Raw genomic sequence first — 20,464 nt, forward strand, 5'->3', positions numbered from 1 at the left:
ACATTAACAAGAAGTCTAGAATAATCGAGAATCTTAAATATCTCGAAGTAATTATGGATAGTGCTTTAGTAACGCATTTCTTGTAGTATCGTCTGTGGTTTCGAGAACTTTTTTTGTACTATCTGTGGCACAGATCGAATGACTTGTGCCATATTTTCTAGTTTTCTTTTAAATAAAAAAAACTACATCTTTCAGTATATGTTATTTTATCCAATATTCGATTATAAAATGCCCAAAAAAATTGCAGTAGAATTTGTACTATTCGAATGGTCCTGAGTGAAACATTAATCAGATATATTTTAAACCAATTCTTAAAAGTATATTTTTTATAAAAGCAAAGCAAAGCAACAGTCCGTAAATTTCCCACAGCTGGGATAAGGCCTCCTCTTCCATTAAGGAGACGGTTTGGAACATATTCTACCACGCTGTTCGAATGCGGGTTGGTGGACACATGCAGGTTTCCTCACGATGTTTTCCTTCACCGCCGAGCACGAGATGAATTATAACACAAATTAAGCACATATACATATATATATATATATATATCGGTGCTTGCCTGGGTTTGAACCCGCAATCATCGGTTAAGATGCACGCGTTCTAACCACTGGGCCATCTCAGCTAGATATTTTTTATAGTAACTATATTTTGAATAGAAATAATTAAGTAGAACTAAGAGTCGTTATACCGGTTTGTAATTCACTGTCAAGTGTATGTGTGTGATGAGCCAATTTGATATGGAATATAATCTTACTTAATTGGAATTATTTGTAACGATATATCTGTCAATAATGACGTATGGATGATTAAGGGTGGGAGATGGACTTATAGGGAACCTGGATACAAAAAACACCAACTGCATTTATACGGGTATGAGCTATAAGAGATATATGTACAATTGTACATATGCCTACATGCAATAAGAAGTCTGAATAATCTCAACAGTTAAACGCCTTTTGATATCAGATTTTCTTTATTTTTAAGTGTTGTATAAAACTTAGAAATAATACTGAATTTAAATTTGGAATCTAAGTCAACTCACCCATAAAAGTTTTCTTTCAAAATTTGCGTTGCTAAAACATAGATGAATGTCCTGCATAGACGCAAAAAATTCTGTTTACTAACTGACTCTATGACTCGTATCACTTAATTGGTAGCGTATTCTATAATTTGATATCATTGATCATCCAATTAATCACTACGTTTCTGTTGCTATCGTAAATCATGAGAAAAACAATTTTGAATTTTAAAAGATAGATAGATCAGTGAGTGGTGTTCTCTTTTAAGTTACTGTGCAAATTTTAGAATTGCAAACTTGCTGTCTTCAAGTATGTCTCTAGTGTTGTAAGTCTATGGCTTGTATGATTACCACCCACACACTCAGCAATACTTTATAATTGTTGGGTTACAGTTTGAAAGGTGAATGAGCCAGTTTAACTACATGCACAAGGGTCATAACAAATTAGTTCCCAAAATTGGTGGCGCATTGAAACAACGATTGGTCATAACGGCATTAACGGCCCCTATAGTAGTAGTGGTGACGACATACCATCAGGTAAAACATTTGCCGTTCTAGCTAGCTAACTCTTAAAAAATTGTCATTAGCAGATGCTAAAAATAAATTACAATATATTATATTTATTAATAAAATGGAAAATAATTGAATCAACTTTCGAACCGGTATTGATCACTCTATTCGTCTCGGCTATGACCGTACTGGTTCTCATAGTCCTTTTTTTGTTTCGGATATAAATTCCTGAACCAATAACGGTAAAAGATCCCATGGTGAGTCAGACGCATAATATGTTTGTTAAATGTAATATTCATATTAAATTTAAATGCCATCATGCAGCATGTGCAGAGTATATGTGTGTGCAGTAGATACAGACATCAAAGACTCTAATGGTAAAAGATTTAAAAGGAAAGTTGCGAGCCGTATCGAGACGTATTCCAAAGATTATTTCTAAAAGATCTAAGCAAATGTAGACGCTGATTTAGCTTATCTTTTTCCCTTTTTAAATCTATCTTAAGGATTTTAATGTCAATAGTGAGCTCTAAAATAAAATTAAATGTAAAAAAAACGCTTTTTAAAAATAATCTTTTTATTATGTCCTGGTTGATTAAAAGAACTGAAAATTTAAAAATAAGCGGCAATTATTACAAAAATATTTGATGATTTCAAAAGGTAAAAAAATTAATATGAATAATGAGTATGAATATTAAGCAAAATATTATTTAATGTGTCATATAAATTAGATGACAAACAAGTATGCAAGCTTGTAATATATTAGAGGTTTCTGTTTGACTTAAATTTAAAAAATAACTCAAAAAATACTTTGGTCCATATAATTATTTTATAAGACAGTTTACGATTTATCTGTGTAACTCGTATGTATTTGTGAAAACTACTGTCACATTATTAATTTTTGGGCCACTTGATGATAACTTGTCAACAACCTTAGACATTAGTGCTGTGAGAAATTTTCACAATCACATATTCGCCGCCAGCCCTATTCTATTAGCTAGCTCATTAGCTAGTGTTATGCTCTTGTCCCTTTTTTTCTGGGAATACCCATTACGAGTCACCCCACGTGAAGTGGGTGGTACGTGGGACTCACCGGTGCCCAGGACAATCTAATGCGCATTACTATATTTAATAAGAAAACCAGCGGTACCTTCTCCATCTTTTCAGCTCACGAAATAGGATCTTTCTCGCATGCTACCGTGACGAAATGACTCTTGTGCCAACATTTACGCATGTTCAGCTACCGTTCAAACTGAAACACACTAAGAATTGCTCCATAGCTGTCAAATCTGGTGGCACGAAGCCCTACTGAGTGTAGTAGTAATAGCAGTTGGAACAAGATTTCAAAAGGATTTATTTCTCCAAACAAAATGGAGAATAGCATGTGTCTAACAGAGGATGATACACTTAACATTTGTTTATGAATATTTTATTTACTAAGTCAAACATAGCTATTTATTTGATCGTAACTTTACGTTTAATTTTGTTTATTTTACGGATGGCTTTGTACAAAACCCTGCGTAGATACGACCGGTTATAAAGTCCTAATAATATTATAAATGCGAAACTTTCTGAGGATGGATGTGTGTATGTTTGTTACTCTTACTCGAATAAACTACTCGATGGATTTGGATGAAATTTTAGAGTATATACATCAGAATAACACATAGGCTATAATTTATAATAATAGGCTATTTGACTGATTTTTAAAATCCATTTTATATTATTCAGTAGAAGTAAGGGACCCAGAAAAAGTTGTGTTTTTTATTTCTAGTACATATTACCGAAAAATATCAATACATTATTTACCGAAAAATATCATATTAAAAATTCCATATTTAAATAGCGCGCTAAAATGCTACTTGGACAATATGGCGCTGCAATGGGGTCGGTGACGTCACTTTCCTGTATTTTAATCTGTGATATAAATAGTAGAAAAGCAAATTTTACAAGAAAGTGACTTCATCATAAACCCGGCCAATCAGGAGCGTTTTGTGTCACGTGACAAACGTTTGAAAAAATGCATTTGCATGTAACAAATATAAATAAATGTATATAAAGTATCCGTGTGAAGCCGGGGTGGATCGCTAGTAATTTTAATAAACGATAAAACTTAGTAGTACTACGTTCCGGTAGAGTGATTGAATCAATACAATTTCAGGCATACGAGACACTACACCTTAAATCCCATTGGGGCTATAAACAGGGGTTTATACTCCTTAAAGTTTTCTTTCACCCTTTACAACTTGACTTGTTTTATTTTCTACTTAGTAAAATTTAAAATAACAGTCTGGTATACAATGCACGGCCCGAACCGGAGGGTCTTCCAAAACGGACTTTTCAAAATTAATCCCCTAAAGGAGTTAAATGGGGGCTGAAAGTTTTCTGTTGAAAATACGGAAATCGGTATTTCAACTCCTGTTCATGAGCTAGAGACAATATTGTCGGTTTTATTTAATTCATCGTCATGGAGGCTGATTCAGAGTGATCGTATGGAAGTTCGTCATTATTGAAATTTAAAAATAGAAAAAAAACTATTTCTTTATTAGTGAAAGGCAACTGATATGCCCCTTTTGATTGATGAATTAAAAGAGTGATATTGGGAATATAAATATTGTGCGGAAATTACTAAATTTTCGATAATTCGTTCGAAATTGATGGTTTCTGTGTATGAATTTATATAAGTCGTCACAGAGGTTTAAATATTATAAGCGAGTTAAATATGATATGACACTTCATTTTGAATCCGAGGTTTAGAGGTTACCAAAACTTAGATGCTTAAGAAAATTCGGTGGGTCTCCAAATCTTAATTCCGATAGGATATGCTATCGGGTACGCGGCTAATATTATTATCATTAATAAAAAATACTTAGGCACATAAACAATTCATAAAATAATTATTGAATCTTGTGTTATCTAAACTTGAGTACACAAATCTTGTCCGATATATTTCAATTTAAAACACAAGAGATTTCAGCAACACATTATTGTAAATGAAATTTTAACATCGTGGTTCGTGCTGAATCTAATTACAGTTGCCATTTCATTTGGTATGGAAATGAATCCACATGGAAAATAGAAGATATTATTCAACGTTAGCGCTATAAATAATTAGAGTTAATTGTTCATTGTCAAAGGATTATTAAGTAACATATATATTACATCTTGTTTTTATGATACAGGGCTACCCAGTGTTGTTGTATTCTGGTTTGAAACGAGTGAGATATTGTTACTGTGTTGGTGGCGCATTGGTGTTGTAAGATATGGTGAATACTAAAGCACCAATGTCAAACGGTAATAACAACTTACCACCACGTTTACCGTTTGAAAAATAAACTAAATTGTATTGTATTGTAAATTTGTAGTATAGTATATAATAGATCTAAAAACTCAAGCCTTTATTACACAAGGTACATACATTAATTCAAAGTACATCAAATCGAGGATACTCTCTATACATTTTTGGTGAAGCATTAGTTACGAAATTAATGTTGCATTCCAGAAGTATTTTTGGAAAGAAATTCTTTTACAAGGATCACAGTAGAGCAACTCGGAAGTCGTCACGTATGGAAAAAGCGTTATGCAACCAAGACCCCCCCCCCCCCTCAGGCAGCCTTTCCCTCCCGTTTCTCTTTATGAAAATCACCTCAATTTTTTTTATTCAATGTAGTAGAATTACACTTACTTATTGATAGATAAATTAAAGATACGGTTTTGTATAACATTGTTTTAATTCGCAGGGTATTTATAATATAAAAAAGAATCTTCATGGCAACTGGGTGTACAATGACATACCATGTGATATAAATAAACAAACAAAATAGTTGGCGGACAAGCATATGGGCCACCTGATGGTAAGTAATCACCATCACCCATAGACAATGAAGCTGTAAAAAATATTAACTATTCATTACATCGTCAATGTGCCAACCTTGGGAACTACTCGTAAGATGTTATGTCCCTTGTGCCTGTACTTACACTGGCTCACTCACCCTTCAAACTGAAACACAACAATACTGAGTACTGTTATTTGGCGATAAAATAACTGATGAGTGGTTGGTACCCAGACGGGCTTGCACAAAGCCCTACCACCAAGTTTCGCTAGTTTTAAATAAATACACTTTCATTAATAAAATTAAAGGACTTCTTTCCATCTCCATTATTACAAATGTATTGAAATAAATATATTCAATAAACATACCGGCCTTAACTGGAGATCAGAACGCAAAGAGAAAAAAAGGCCTATGGTGTTCCATCTCACAATGATCACGCATACCGATCCCGTATTAACATAATCGTTGAAATAACTTTAATTTAGATTCCAAAACGATTCGTTACAACATTCCTTGAAAACTTCACAGCTTAACTTGCTATCCGTCTTCTTTAACAAATGGGATACGTAATAATACATCAGTGGACTAAGCTAATTAGGGATACGTTTCGAATGAGAATACTTTATCACGTTCATGATTAATAATAATATTATTTATATTTTATTCAATACTTTGTGCCCGCGTGTTAGGAGAACTGATGCAGGTTTTTGGCAAAAATAACTAGCCTATGTTCCATGAGATTGAAGCTCGGTTTACAGAATTAAAAAAAAAACACTTTAATGGTTTAGCCATGTCAGACAGACAGTACTTTAGCATTTATAATTTGTATTAGTATTGATAGCTTGACTAATAGGTCGACTTATGATAAGTCATCAAAATCGCACTAAGGCATATGAAATAATAATTGGCCCTTATGTGGTGTGTTCTATCTCGTGCTTGCGTGTGACGGAATATACATCATTGTAGCTAGAGCCACCGGTGAGAGCTACAATGACGTAAGTAACCGAACCACGTTTACACACACATAATTGTGATAACATTTATCAAGACCGATGCGCCACGGAAATAAGACGTTATGTAATAACTGCCTCACACAACCACTCCGTAGAAAAGAAAAGAGCGTACTCATTTCTCAAAGGCTGGCAACATGCCTCGAGTGTTGCAAATATCCAAGGACTGTGGACTTTCCATGATGTGAGCCTTCTGCATTTTTGCCACCTATAACATAAAAAAACCGAATTCGCTCACCTTCCAAACCAGATGCTACTTTACTTTACTTGGTGGCTTTGTGCAAGCCCGTCTGGGTAGGTACCAACCACTCATCAGTTATTCTACCGCCAAATAACAGTACTCAGTATTGTTGTGTTCCGGCTTGAAGGGTGAGTGAGCCAGTGTAACTACAGGTACAAGGGACATGACATCTTAGTTCCCAAGGTTGGTGGCACATTGACGATGTAAGGAATAGTTAATATTTCTTACAGCGTCATTGTCTATGGGTATGACTTACAATCGGGTGGCCCATATTCTCGTCCGCCAAACTATATCATAAAAAAAGTACAATTCCATGTATTTCTCTTTTGCGGAATTTATGATGAGTTGAACTTATATTAATCTAATTACCAATCTCAAGCGATTCTCATAGATTTAATGCGTTACACATGCGGTGCACATTTTGGCTCTCATGCTGATTCGACTAGACTAGACACGAGACCAAAGAACTTACACTTTCCGAGGAATTGGACTGTAAATATCGCTAGCTATCTCACTTGGGTCTGCTGTTGAGAATTTATTGGTAAAATCCGAATGTCTTTTATCGGGATTTTGAACACAGGTTCACGATTTCCCTTATCAGCTATACACTGGTGCTTGAACCGACGAGGCAGGATTTTATTATGTCGAATATCGAAATCAGGTAAAAATTATTTGACGTAAATCTTGGGTATTAAAAGATATATTTGGTTAAGGATACATTTATAATGTATAATGATGACCCAGCTGGACAAAAATGGATGAAAAACTAACACTCTCATGTTCAGAAATATTTTAAAAAAGACTAATTACCTTTAAAACCGAATTAATTGTGAACCTTATTACGTTGCCCGTAGCTTGTGATATGCGCAACACACCCGCCGAACTAATACCATATAATCCACTGGATTCTGCTTTTGTTTTTGACTTGAAAATAGAAAAAGCTAATGTCATTTTTACGTCATAACATCCATAACACTTATTATGTAAGCAAACATATGCTGTAGAAAATATTCATACCGACCTTTTTCCTATCTCCATTACTCTGTTACCAAGAACATCGGGAGGGCGGAATGAATAAAACAATCCATCTGACCACGTTGAGATAGTTTCCTCAGCTGAGCTATAAATAACTAGAGGATCTGTCCTGGGACCAGGTAGATTTACAACCAACCTTTCCACTCGGATAAACGCATTTCACACTCTTAAACCAATGGATTTTCAAGTAAGCCGTTGTTTTTTAAGAATAATTGATGTCTGTCTGCCTTACTTGATTGTAACGCAGGTGTTTGAATTCTCGTTGATCAAAAATCGCTGTCATTTTTCCTTTATGGTCTGTTTATATATAATTGAATCTACATTATATATATATCCGTTTGATCAAATATTCAGAAATAGATTACATCTGAAAATGTTTCTGGGGAAAGTAATGAAATACTAAATAAATTCAAGTTATACTTCATAAATTATTTTATTTTGAATTGTCATTTAACAGAATTTTAGTAAACGTAGAGCAACCACCGATTAGGAATGAAAATTCTATAGAGAATAACCGACAAGAATCACAGAAGTTACTCTTATCCAAAATTCGAAATACAAAGTTATATTAATCAAATACAATTTAATTTTAAGTCAATATTTATATATTTTAAGGCATATAAAAATATGTAACAAAAAGGTTTATATCTAATTGTGCTGTATTAAAGAGGACGCCTTAAACACGTCGTAAAGAAAAAGTTGATATTGGGTCCTTTCAATCGTCTTTTTCGTAGGTAATAAAGGCCAAAGAAATTCTGTAACATCCAATTAAGCAATAACTGTACAGCATTTCCTTAATCTTATAGATTCAAATAAACAGATTGAAATAATCCTAATCCCATGTAACAAACGAGTATATAGGATTTTGACATTTCCAGTTCGCAATCCCGTCACTTTCGAAGTAACTGTCCATTTCAAATACGCGTTAGATAAAAGGACCAATGAAAACCAACGCACAATAAAGTCACGTAGGAAACGCGATGGAAGATTCTTTCACTTTCTACGAAACATGACATAGGTATTTTTTGTTATCACATTAAGAAATACCCTTCGAAATTATAATCGAATTTTAATATTAAACAATACGTAAATGTCTGTGTGTCAGACAGTAGAGAAACATGTTTCTGTTGCGTAAGATGGTTGAGAAGTTAGTTTAATATTAGTACTTCGAATTATATCTATGCTAATATTATAAAGCTTAGCTAATAATATGAGCTGAGATGGCCCAGTGGTTAGAACGCGTGTATCTTAATCGATGATTTTGTGTTCAAACCCAGGCAAGCACCACTATATATATGTGCTTAATTTGTGTTTATTATTGATCTCTTGCTCGGCGGTGAAGGAAAACATCATGAGGAAACCTGCAGGTGTCTAATTTCATCGAAATTGCACTCCACCAACCCGCATTGGTACAGCGTGTTGGAATATGTTCCAAACCCTCTCTTTAATGGAAGAGGAGGCCTTAGCCCAGCAGTGGGTAATTTACAGGCTGTTACTTTACTTTTTAATACTATAAAAGGCTAAAATGTGTTTGTTTGTGTGTAGGAACTAACGTCCAGTACTAATGATTTAAGTCTAAGAAAACACTGGTTTCATTATAATTATATCATACCATTAGTTATATACATACTATCTAAATCCCTACTATCTAAATTCTTTAACCATCCATCGAATCCTCAAAGTGATATTTAAATTACAATAAAAACACTAATTACAAAAACTGTTAATTATATATTTAAATATATAAGTTTGCGTTTGTAATGGATATACTATCACCATAAGCAATTCCTTTCAGGAAGGCTAAACAGCAAAAGTCAATCTGCATCCCTTTTATGTAAAAGAATCCATTCCGAGAATACCAAAGGCTCCTTGTCTTACGAAGTTCGTGGAACAAGACCCCCTCGGAGGTCATAATGCAAACTGGCCGCCAACACCTTGTTTCGCCATTAGATTGTTCATCAAAGTTAGCGCGTTGAATCATGAAACCCATTTCAAACTAAACGCGAAACATACGTATACCTTTGATATTATTACCCGGCCACAGCGCCCCCTAGTCTGGACGTCTAGCCGTCTGGCGTAACCCCATATACCTAACCATGGATAAACTTATCGATTTTCAACCTTAATGCTAAGCAATAGCAACTATACCTTACAATGAATTCGCAAGAGAATTGACAGTATTTGAGCTCTATCGCCTAGCAGTAGAGTCTAAACGCCGACAGCATCTGTCTTAATTCGTTTGAACTTTGAACCTTAAACCATTGTAATAAAGTCTACGGGCTTTTTTGATAACGTCCCGTTGCTAGGCAACGAGGCGTCTATAGTTATAGTGAATCATCTACATTGACTCATCAGTGCATCCAATTTAGGTATGGATATTTGGAAGGGTGCACAATTGCATGTGCGCTGTTAGAGAAAATTGGACTTTATAGCTTTATAAACACAGGACGGAATTGAGTGAAATGGTTGCAATTTTGGGGCTAATTACTTCGGTATTCCTCTTTTGAGGGTGATATAGAAGCCTTGACAGAGGTAATCGATTCGCAGAGACAGTCATCCGATAGCATTGGTGTATGGACGGCAGGGGAAATTGTAATTTACAGCCATATATGATTGCGTCGCGTTTATTGTACATAACATTATGTTTTACATTATTTTGCTCTTTAAATGGTCAACCAAGTTTCCTGATAAGAATACCTTTTCGTACTGGACTTTTCATATTACTACAGGATTACTTTAATCACACTTTTGTCTGAGACATCCACTTACAAAGGTACTGCGGTGTTCTAAAGTTTATTTTAACAAGAAATTTAGTCACTCAATGTTGGTCTATTTCTATATGTACAATATGACTATATTTGTATGTTTGTCCTCTATGCTTGAAAATTTAACATTGATGAGCTTTCAATGACCACTAGTGTTTTAGAGTAAAAAGAAAACAAATTTCTTTATTTATTTAAAAACAATTGAAGATCATGTAGATCGTTATCTTACCCGCGCGTTTCAGGAACGGTAGCTAGTTTTTAATAAACATTAAATATAACAGCTAGAGTATTATTTCTGTTTTCTTTTTCTTTATTACATTATTTATTATTTTATTATAACATTATTATTATTTTTTTTTTATGGAAAAGACGAAAGTGTTATTTCATACAGCTTTGTATTCATTTATTTTAAGATTAATATTGCGTCTATGATGCATGTTATTATAAAATTGTATGTAGTTTGGTACGAAAATAAATCACCTAAACGCCTAAGGTAACTTTCTTTTAACATGTTACATCTCGGTAACCCAGAGACATTTTTTGTTTAAACTCGCTCCTACAAGATCTGGGGTGTTCGTTAAATTAAAAATAGATCCCTCCCTCCGAAATCGTATTTTTAATTTTACTTTGAAATTACGTTGGCTCACATCGAAAGGTCTTTGGAAATTGTAATGTAAGAAGAATAAATTAAGTCTGTTCGTCAATGTACTGGTGACATAATAAAAAAAAATAGAATAAATATTGGACAACATCACATTGCTCTGATCCCAATGTAAGTAAAGCATGTTATGGAAAATCAGATGTAACGACGGCCACACAAACATCTGAACTTTTTCTGCATTGACTCGGCCGGGAATCGAACCCGGGACCTCGGAGTGACGTACCCTTGAAAACCGGTGTACACTATTCGACCACGGAGGGTTTATTTTTGTCATGAGCTTGTCTTTATTGTGATAATTAAAAAGCTGAATATAAAACGAATAACATATTTATTTATTCGGAAGTTTATTTACATAAAATTAAAAAAAAATGGAACATAAATCCTTAAATATATACAAATACGAATTAGCAAGAATGCTTGCGATATTTTAAAATGTTATAAATATATAAAGGTTAAGTGATTAAGCGATGTTTAACAAAAACATTTCATAAAACTTGAGCAATTTTAAAGTTGATATGACCATATTCCTGACAATTACAGATTTTTTATCCCACATCCTTTCCTATTTTTTAACTACCACACACCTAGCTGAATTTCATTAAATTAGACACATGCAGGTTTCCTAACTATGTTTTCATTCACCAAGCACGAAATGAATTGAAGTGGCCTGGCATTGAACCCGTATTCATCAGTTCAGGTGCTCGCGTTCAAACCAATGGGACATCACAACTCATAATAAAAGTATATTAAATTAATACAAAAGTTTAATATCAATTGGATTAGTTTATTTCGTCTTAAATCAATAGAAATTAAAATTTGAGATATTTCCGTTCCTGTGTGTAAGTAATTACCTACCAAGCCGTTGCACTGATTTCGATAAGATGTTTGGCTATTTTAGTGAATCCCTGGATGGGTTAGTTGGAACGTAGCGCCATCTACCCTGGCGTTACAATCGAGAATTAAAAAAAACTTCTTCAACTGACCGATGTCGAAATTGTCAGTCATTATATAATTAACGTACTTGGTGGAAGGTTTGATGGTGAGCCAGTATTACTACAGGCACATGGACATGATATCTTAGATTATAAGGTTGGTGACGCATTTGGGTATTGGCTTAAACCAATAATTTCTATGGGTAGGTTACTATTTACCGAGATTGAATGGGCTATTATATAAATATATAATTGTTCACTGAAGTACATATTTGTGTAGGATAACTGGATGATCCCGCGGTTTAAGTAAGTCTAACATCAATTGAACAACAGCGTTTTGTCTAGTTTTTTTTCTTTAAATATTATTTACCCTTGTTTATATTTTTACATCTCGTTAGTGATAGTTGTCTATGCCGCGAGAGATATGGACGCGATATATATTTCTTTGTCTATACGAAGAGGTAAAATTTTCGATTGGACTAACTAGAGTTAAGGTAAAACGTTAGTGGGTACTATACAAGAAAATTATGTACATATCTATAAAAAAATTAGGAAGTTTTTTAATAATTTTTAGGAATTAAAAATTAATCCAATTTCGACTGCTGATGTTTGCAATGTAGGTTATATGTCTTCCTGATGTCCAAGCTTGCTTTGTACTAAATTTCATCAAATTCCGTTTACCTCATTGTGTAACAGATATCTTCCCATTTAAACTATTATTCTATATGAATATATGTACAGACATAGAATTAACGATATCTTTTCATATCTTCTTTTATCTTTTTCCTTTTTAATAAATCACATTTGGTGATTTGATTCGGTCAAGTTTTGATTTGAATGTTTTAGCGCTTGATAGCCCATCTACTGAAGAAAGGCTATAACTGATGAGCAGTAACGTTACACGCGGGGGAAGTTGCCAGGACAAGTTACTTTATATCCAAAAGCATTTGTATCGCAGTTAAATCAACTATTTGACTTATTACTTTTGCATTAGTCCATTTATTGAGGCTACATTATGTAGCTATGGACTATAAGGAACGATATACTATTGGTTAGACAACATATGTCAGGGCTATATATTCCAAAAATGCGGTTGAAACCGCAGGCCAGAATTAGTAATAATATTTAATGATATTTTATTTTATTTAATTCCTAAAAATAAATCAAAAACATTAGCGGTATATTAATTAGATTATAAAACACTAAATTTAAATTTTATATCCAATTAGTACATAAATTACTATAGATTTAGTGACATAAAAGTTAAATTATTGAAATGTATTATAAAATCCGTTAATTAAACAACTAAATCAAATAACACAATTTAAATTAATAAATACGCTATAGAAATACTGTAATTAAAATTTCTAATATATAAATATGCATTTATATAATTAACTGTTCGAATTGCATTAAATATGTGAAGGCATAATATTTTATTGGAATAGTTATTTGCATCAACATCACGGCCTCACTTATTTCTCTCTAAGTAGGCAATTAATGTGTGTCACAACCATGGAAGTTCAACCCGCTTTGTTTTGTACTATAATGAATTTCTCTTGGCACCAGCGTACATCTTCCATCCTTTTTATGTCGCCAACTTTTGTTGCAAAAAGTTCTTTTCAATACGCTATAATTAATTACTTCAAAAATAAGATATGTCATTTCTTAAATCTAGTGTTGATTTTTTTTTATTAATAACTTAGATATCGTTATTTTTTTTTAAATTATACGTATACGCATAATCGTTACAGATGCTGTGACGTATTTTTATACCGCCCGTGGCAATGACCGCGGCTGACGTGCCGGTTCATGGCCGTTTAAAAGAATCGACGCCCGCTAACGTACATCCTCGTTTTGTACGACTTACAATTTTCCACAGATAATATAAAATTTTTCTATCTAGGACTGCACTGCCGACTTATTTCACCCTGTATTCGAAAATAAATAAACGGTTGTCGGGGCGCAGGGCGCACCCTCACATTCACAAATACGCACACACGCCTGACCCGGGGCGCGGATGAGAGGGCGCTACGCTCGCTCAGTCTCGCGCCGACCGCCGCTGAGGCCGGATGACTGTCGCTTTAATACGATGCGATCGGAAAAATAAACTAGTTATACACCGGAACGACCGGCTAACGACTGTGCGCCGAAACGTGCTTTGTGGATAAACTGTTGTGAACGTATACTATTATCGGTGCGTATCCCATGCGTCTTCGATCTTATGCGATGTTTACATCATGAACGCCGGTTATCGGATTATTTCGTTCCGTAGCATAGGGCCCAACGTACGTTTAGTTTGTGTAAAGGCGGTACATTAATAAAATTCGTTTCTATTTTCAGATAAACTGTTCTGTTTGATCTGGAGCCGTTGACTTGTGTGGAAACAAAGGCTTAGTTAGTTATAAGGTGAACGTTCGTGCATAGCCATACGACCGAGAAACATAAGGTACGTTTCAAATGTTTGTACAGTATTTGAAATTCGTCTAACCGTCCCAGCTCTGTTTTAGTGTGCGTATGCATGACTAATCGTGATTTTGTATAGATTATGTTTCCGCGATGTGAATAAATGTCGGTTTTTTCCTATTGTGGGTCAGCGACCTCTTTATTTCTCATCGTAGGTAGGTTACGATTTTTTGTACAATCCACTCGTACTTACCTGTGACTTACGTAAGCTGGTTAGGTCGAGTAATTAAAAAAATAAAACAATGTAAAGCATATAACTAGTCGAGTGTTGAGATTATATAATTTTTCAACCTTTTGTGTGACATTTGTTAGGCCTCGCGAATGACGAACCATACCTGTTGCGTCGACTAAGCAAAGCGTACATACGATACAATATTTTATGTGTACCAACCGCAGTTCTATATACATAAAAACTCGTAACATGATATTATGAAATTGTGTCCTAATGAATGCAACGATGTCAAACTCGAGACAAAAGCCTCCGTGTTGTGTAATAGTGGATAATTTACTTTCAAAGTGCATTAACCACGCCGGCCGCAGCGTGTGGTGTCGAAAGTACAGACTGAGGTTATTCTAATCATGATTTGAACATTTTATCTAGAACATACGACGAACGATTTCTTCGTTAATCGAACGTTTAAAAATCGAATGTAACACGAATGTTTTTAAAAAGTTTAAAGTTACAGACTAATTCTCGAAATATTTTAAAAAAATTACAGGTATATTGCAAAAGGTAGAAAAGATAATGCTCAATTTATAAATTTTATGATATTATTTTCAAAGTACCTACATTTTATTTTTCACAAAATCTTAACTAAGAATTATCTGAGCAAATCAATTAAATGATAATAAAACTAAAAATATATTTTAAAAATATAATATAATACTGAAAATGCAAAAAATTGAAAATATACAAATCATTCATGAACACTATACCTACATATTCGATTTAGATAAAAAACTTATTATAATATTAAATTAACTGACAAACGTTTTGTTGTTACTTAAAATTAATTTATAAATAATAAACAACATTTATGAATACTATCAAACTGTCATGTAACTTTAGAATTCCGTGTAAAAAAAAAACAACTAATAAATTAAAAAAAAAAGATTTTGCGTTCTATTTTCGTAAACCGTTCCTATTTAGAACATATTTAAATGTATCTTTATTTGATGCCTTTCGAAACCTTAGTGAACGTGTGATTGTGCTTTCAAAACAACTTACGTATGTATTTATTTGTTATAATAGTAGTTGTAGTCCGCGGATTTGCTTACGGCTTAGAGGTCGTCCTGACGACAAAATCAAGGTGGAAAAATATCCTGTGTCCTTCCTTGGAAATCAAGCTTAGTTCCAAATTTAATTAATTTCAGTCCAATGGTTTGGCAGAACAGACAGTTACTTTCGCGTTTATAATAATATAAAAAGTCATAGTCGATTGCGCATACAGCGTTAATTGCTAAACATAGCATATGAAAATATATTATCTAATTTATTTCAAAACTTTTGAAGGTTATGTTAACAGAGTTAATATAGAGCGAACACGCAAATCTAATTATATTTAAATAATATATAATCTACTCCACTGACAAAGCTGGATACAAAATCATATTAAAATATATGTATTTCATTATTCTCCTGTATGACACAAACGTAATATTCTGAGAACACTTAACGAAGTCAATGTACATTTACAATCTACATATAGTTTCGTAATGTATGAAAAGAATAATTAATTGTGTAATGTTTTGTAATTAAATGATAACACATACTTTCAAGAGGCAAGGTCGTTGCTATTTCTAAACATAAAATGTTTCAACACGAGTCCGACCTAAGACGAAGTTATGATATTGCTTTAATGATTCATCACAAAGACAAATCAGGAGAGACCTAGAGAATGTTATTGAAACATGTCATGGCTGTGCCATATTGTGTTTAAGCCCTTGATTGGTTCTTGGTATTATAAGGTTATTGACGCAGAGAATCTGGGCTTAAATCGGTTGGATTTTGTAAAAAATAGTCAAGAGTGTCAGTTGGAAATTGGGGAGACACTCTCGAGCCTCAAAAGAACACGTAGATCTTCTACTTTATCTTGTCAAATTGTCTCTTCATCTTATTATGAGTTACTAGCGACCCGCACCGGCTTCGCACGGATGCAATACTAAATATACCACAGAATTTGTTTATTTATGACATCACATTAGGAACTTCTAAAATTATGAGTTTTTCTCTAATATGTTGTCCATGTGTTATATACGAAATCCTTCCTCTAGAATCACTATCTATTAAAAAAAACCGTATCAAAATCCGTTACGAATTTTTAAAGATTTAAGCATACAAAGGGATATAGGGACAGAGAAAACGGCTTCGTTTTGTACTATGTAGTGAAGATATAGTAAGTAAACCTGTGTTTAGAAATATTCTCTATATACCTATTGAATGTTCCGCTTAACCAAAATCGGTAGAGGCCATCATCACAGTTCTAAATGGTTTATTGTAATAAAAGAAATGTAATAAATAACACAATGCTATATAGGTGATACAGACTTCACCTTCACACCATAAAAGTATGTTTCCTTATCCTATAATTGATAATAACTTGTTGAATTATTTATTATACCTAGATAAGGTCAATTTGTAAATTGTTGGGCTATATTTATGTGTGTAATTGTTGAACACGGCATGGTTATTTTTTAATATTTTAAAAATAGAATTTATTTTGGTGAAGGAGTTCGAAATAACGTCTATAAAACGATTAAAAAGGTTTGTCTTCTTATTTTTATTGGAAATGGAGTGAGTCTGTACCGCCCAAAGACCTTGATTTTTTTTATTTTTAAAGGTATTAATGTATTGATAATGTTATTTTAATAAGTGAAAGGTTAATCTTTATTAATTTTATTCGTATACAAGAAATACTCATTAATTTGAAGTAGGCATGCCTTTAGATATTATTATAGCCAATAAGGTTAGCTATTAGACTGTATTCGTTGTTGTCAAGGCAACTATTTCTCGTAAAATTATTTTTATTCATATTTTATTCTTAATAATGTGGAAAAATCGTGGATTTATTATTATTATTTATTTCTGAGTAATTGATTTTTCTGTTTTCCTTTATAAATTTTTTTTTTCAATCGCTTTAGAGAGTTGCCATAAAAAAAAAATAACTTTTGCTTTTGTAATAATTGCGTTAATTGCTTTTTACTTGCAAAGGTTTTATAGTTGTCTTGTGATATTATTTCTTAATTCTTTGAACCTTCCAAAACTGGTTCCCTTAATCCACCGTCTCGTTGTAAAGGCACGTTTACACAATGCTCGATTTCATTCGTAAAAAAAAAATATACACGAACGTCGGATAAAATGCCGAATGTCGGAGTACTCCAGACAGAATTTGGCGTGATCAAAGCGAGCCCTGGCAGTGAGCTAACGAAAAGCCCAAACTCCATGTAGATTTCAATGTGCTAGCCTTACATTTTTTTGGACGTTGATACGTTTTGAATTTGTCCTAGTGTACGGATTTACGATTTTTTTTTTAATTCGTCCATGACGGTGCAATTGTATTAAGGTTTCATTTAACGGAAGCGGAAATAGTTTTGACTTCGAGTTTGCGGACTCGATATGTCACAATGGTTTTGAAATGATTGTGACATCGCCTAGAATAACGTTGGCTAAGTAATCAATTATGTACAAAGGACGACTTTGTTCTTACTTACATGTATATAAAACGGTATAGAGATTGTATGTACTTGGGAACAATATTATGTACGGTATGTAATCCTAACAGCTGATATAATATAGTAATAATGTATTTTGTAACACACGCATAATATACGGAACCTATTTTTAAATAATTTATTCAAACAAATTTAGTCAGATTGTCACTGTCAAATTTTGATGGATTTTCGTACGCACTAAGTAATTCATTTATTTTAAGCATTAATCCATTTCTAATTTAATTTCCTAGTATTTGAAAATATATTATAATACTCTTATGTATTCGTATTATAATGATGAAATTACATTGTATAAATAACCAACATACCTAAAAACTACATGAAAATAATTATTTTAACCACTTCAAAGGAAAATTTATAATGACTATAATGGTAGCGCATTAAATGACAATTTTAAAATGAACATATTAATTAATTACAATTCGTTGTATTATATATCATTCATAGAGAGTGCAAATATAAATAAACATATAAATATCGACATACGTGCAATTGAAATTCTTCGGGACCCCCCGTATAATGTGATAAGAAGGTACCATGAACTTTGTCATTGCAAAGTCAGCTGTAAGGTCAAATTGTTAAGTCTCATTTTACATTGACCGAGACGAGGACGCCGGTTCGAGTCCTCGGCGTCTTGCCAGATGTTACTGACCTTGTCCAATATGTTAATACTTGACAGGATTTAACATGGATTTTTTATTTTACATTAACCTATTCATAAAATATTTTCTTACTTGCAACATATTATTTTTAAAAATTTAGTGAACGAAAAAAAAATAATTCAAAATACCGGTAAAGGCTTAAGTTTGGAACCAGAATCGTTTAAAATTAATTTTAAATGGTCTTAAAAGCATGGCACACTAATAGTAATTGGGACAATCAATATTACGTATTCTTAAGACGTTCATTATACATACATATATAGGTTTTTTTTATTAATTTCCTTTACCCAGGCAAAAGAGCAAACGTCCTTTGTCCTAAAAACATCAGAAGTAAAAAAAATTTAAAACCGTCAGCGAAAATAAAAATCCATTGAACTACTTATTAATTATTAAATAATAATATCGAAAAGTTACATTCACTGAACTCCCATATGCATAATTCCGGCAAATATGCGGAGTGCGGGAATCGTAGAAATAATTACAAACTGTTTCCTTAACAATGACAAAGTGAATAGAAATTCACAATTGATAAAATTCCCGGAATTGTTAGTCGAAGGGGTCCCGAGTCGCCGCTAAACCACATCCTCGGTATTTTAACAAAAGATCCGGACTTATAATTACAAGCAATCATTCAATTACTCGTGTGGGGGTGACCGCCGCCATAAATGTCACTTGCCGTGGAAAACTTTTTTTTTTATAATTGTATCGCTAAATACAACGGCGCCATAACGTCGAGACGGTCGCTGTAAATATTAAATTTATTGTACGTTGCTCTTTTATTGAATTGGTGTTTAATATAATTTCGTTTGTTTTATTGTCTGTTAGTTTAAGTAGTTTTTATGGACTGAGCTATGTGACGAATCTTATTTTAGATGGATATCAAAAACATATTCAGGTTTGCGCGTCGTTGAAAAGACTACCAACCATTCATCTTCTTAAATATAATATTGATAGAACAGATACTTTAAAGATTTAATCGTTAGCAGTAAGAATGCATGAGAGTTTTTCATAATATATTTAAACATATTTACAACTAATCAGCATAATGTAAAACAATTGTCAGCTAATAGTAACAGACATGGGAATCACAAATGTTCTTTATCTTTTTACACCCTACATTAGGTATAATAGAAGCCATTTCAACAAGACCTCACCTTACATACACCCATCAACAAATGCTAGACCAAAATAAACTGGAACATTTATTTCTCAAGCTATATAATTACTGTCCCTTATACCTTGTTCATAAAGCGTAACGCCACGCAAGTACGTTCTCAAGCTATGCCCTGTTTAAACTGGTTTAATACTTGCCTGACTCATAGCAAGCGAGTAAAATTAGTCATACTTCGGTTCTTTGTGTAACGTCGGAACGGCTGACGATTCGTCATGAAGCTAATATTTACCCTGGATGCCATTTAAGAACTTCACGTTTATATCGATCAGATTGTTTAAACTTTTCAAATATCGTAACCTTTTTTGTCTAGACGGTAGATTCGTTGAACTATAACTAACACCAGCTTAGGTTCTAGCGTATTTATACAAGCATTGCTGTCGGTAATTTATAGCGTCTCATAATTCTGTTAGTATGCTTTAATATTTGTTAAA

At 33.2% G+C, this 20,464-nt stretch overlaps 1 protein-coding gene across 13 annotated transcripts in view; it reads left to right on the forward strand.

The window, feature by feature from the left end:
• The window catches only part of LOC124537946 (brain tumor protein), a 469,342-nt gene that overhangs the window by 312,123 nt on the left and 136,755 nt on the right, over window positions 1-20,464 (forward strand). For 5 of the 13 annotated variants that reach the window (XM_047114925.1, XM_047114926.1, XM_047114930.1 and 2 more), the window contains exons 1-2: window positions 14,056-14,196; window positions 14,343-14,448. The exons of 4 other annotated variants lie outside the window; for them this stretch is intronic. The gene's annotated coding sequence lies outside the window, so the exon portion shown is untranslated. Of the gene's footprint in view, window positions 1-14,055; window positions 14,197-14,342; window positions 14,449-20,464 lie in introns of those variants that run through there. 4 more of the 13 variants (XM_047114924.1, XM_047114929.1, XM_047114923.1 and 1 more) reach the window with 1 other exon arrangement.

The sequence above is a fragment of the Vanessa cardui genome, chromosome 19 (genome assembly GCF_905220365.1).
Source record: "Vanessa cardui chromosome 19, ilVanCard2.1, whole genome shotgun sequence".
NCBI classification, from domain to species: domain Eukaryota; kingdom Metazoa; phylum Arthropoda; class Insecta; order Lepidoptera; family Nymphalidae; genus Vanessa; species Vanessa cardui.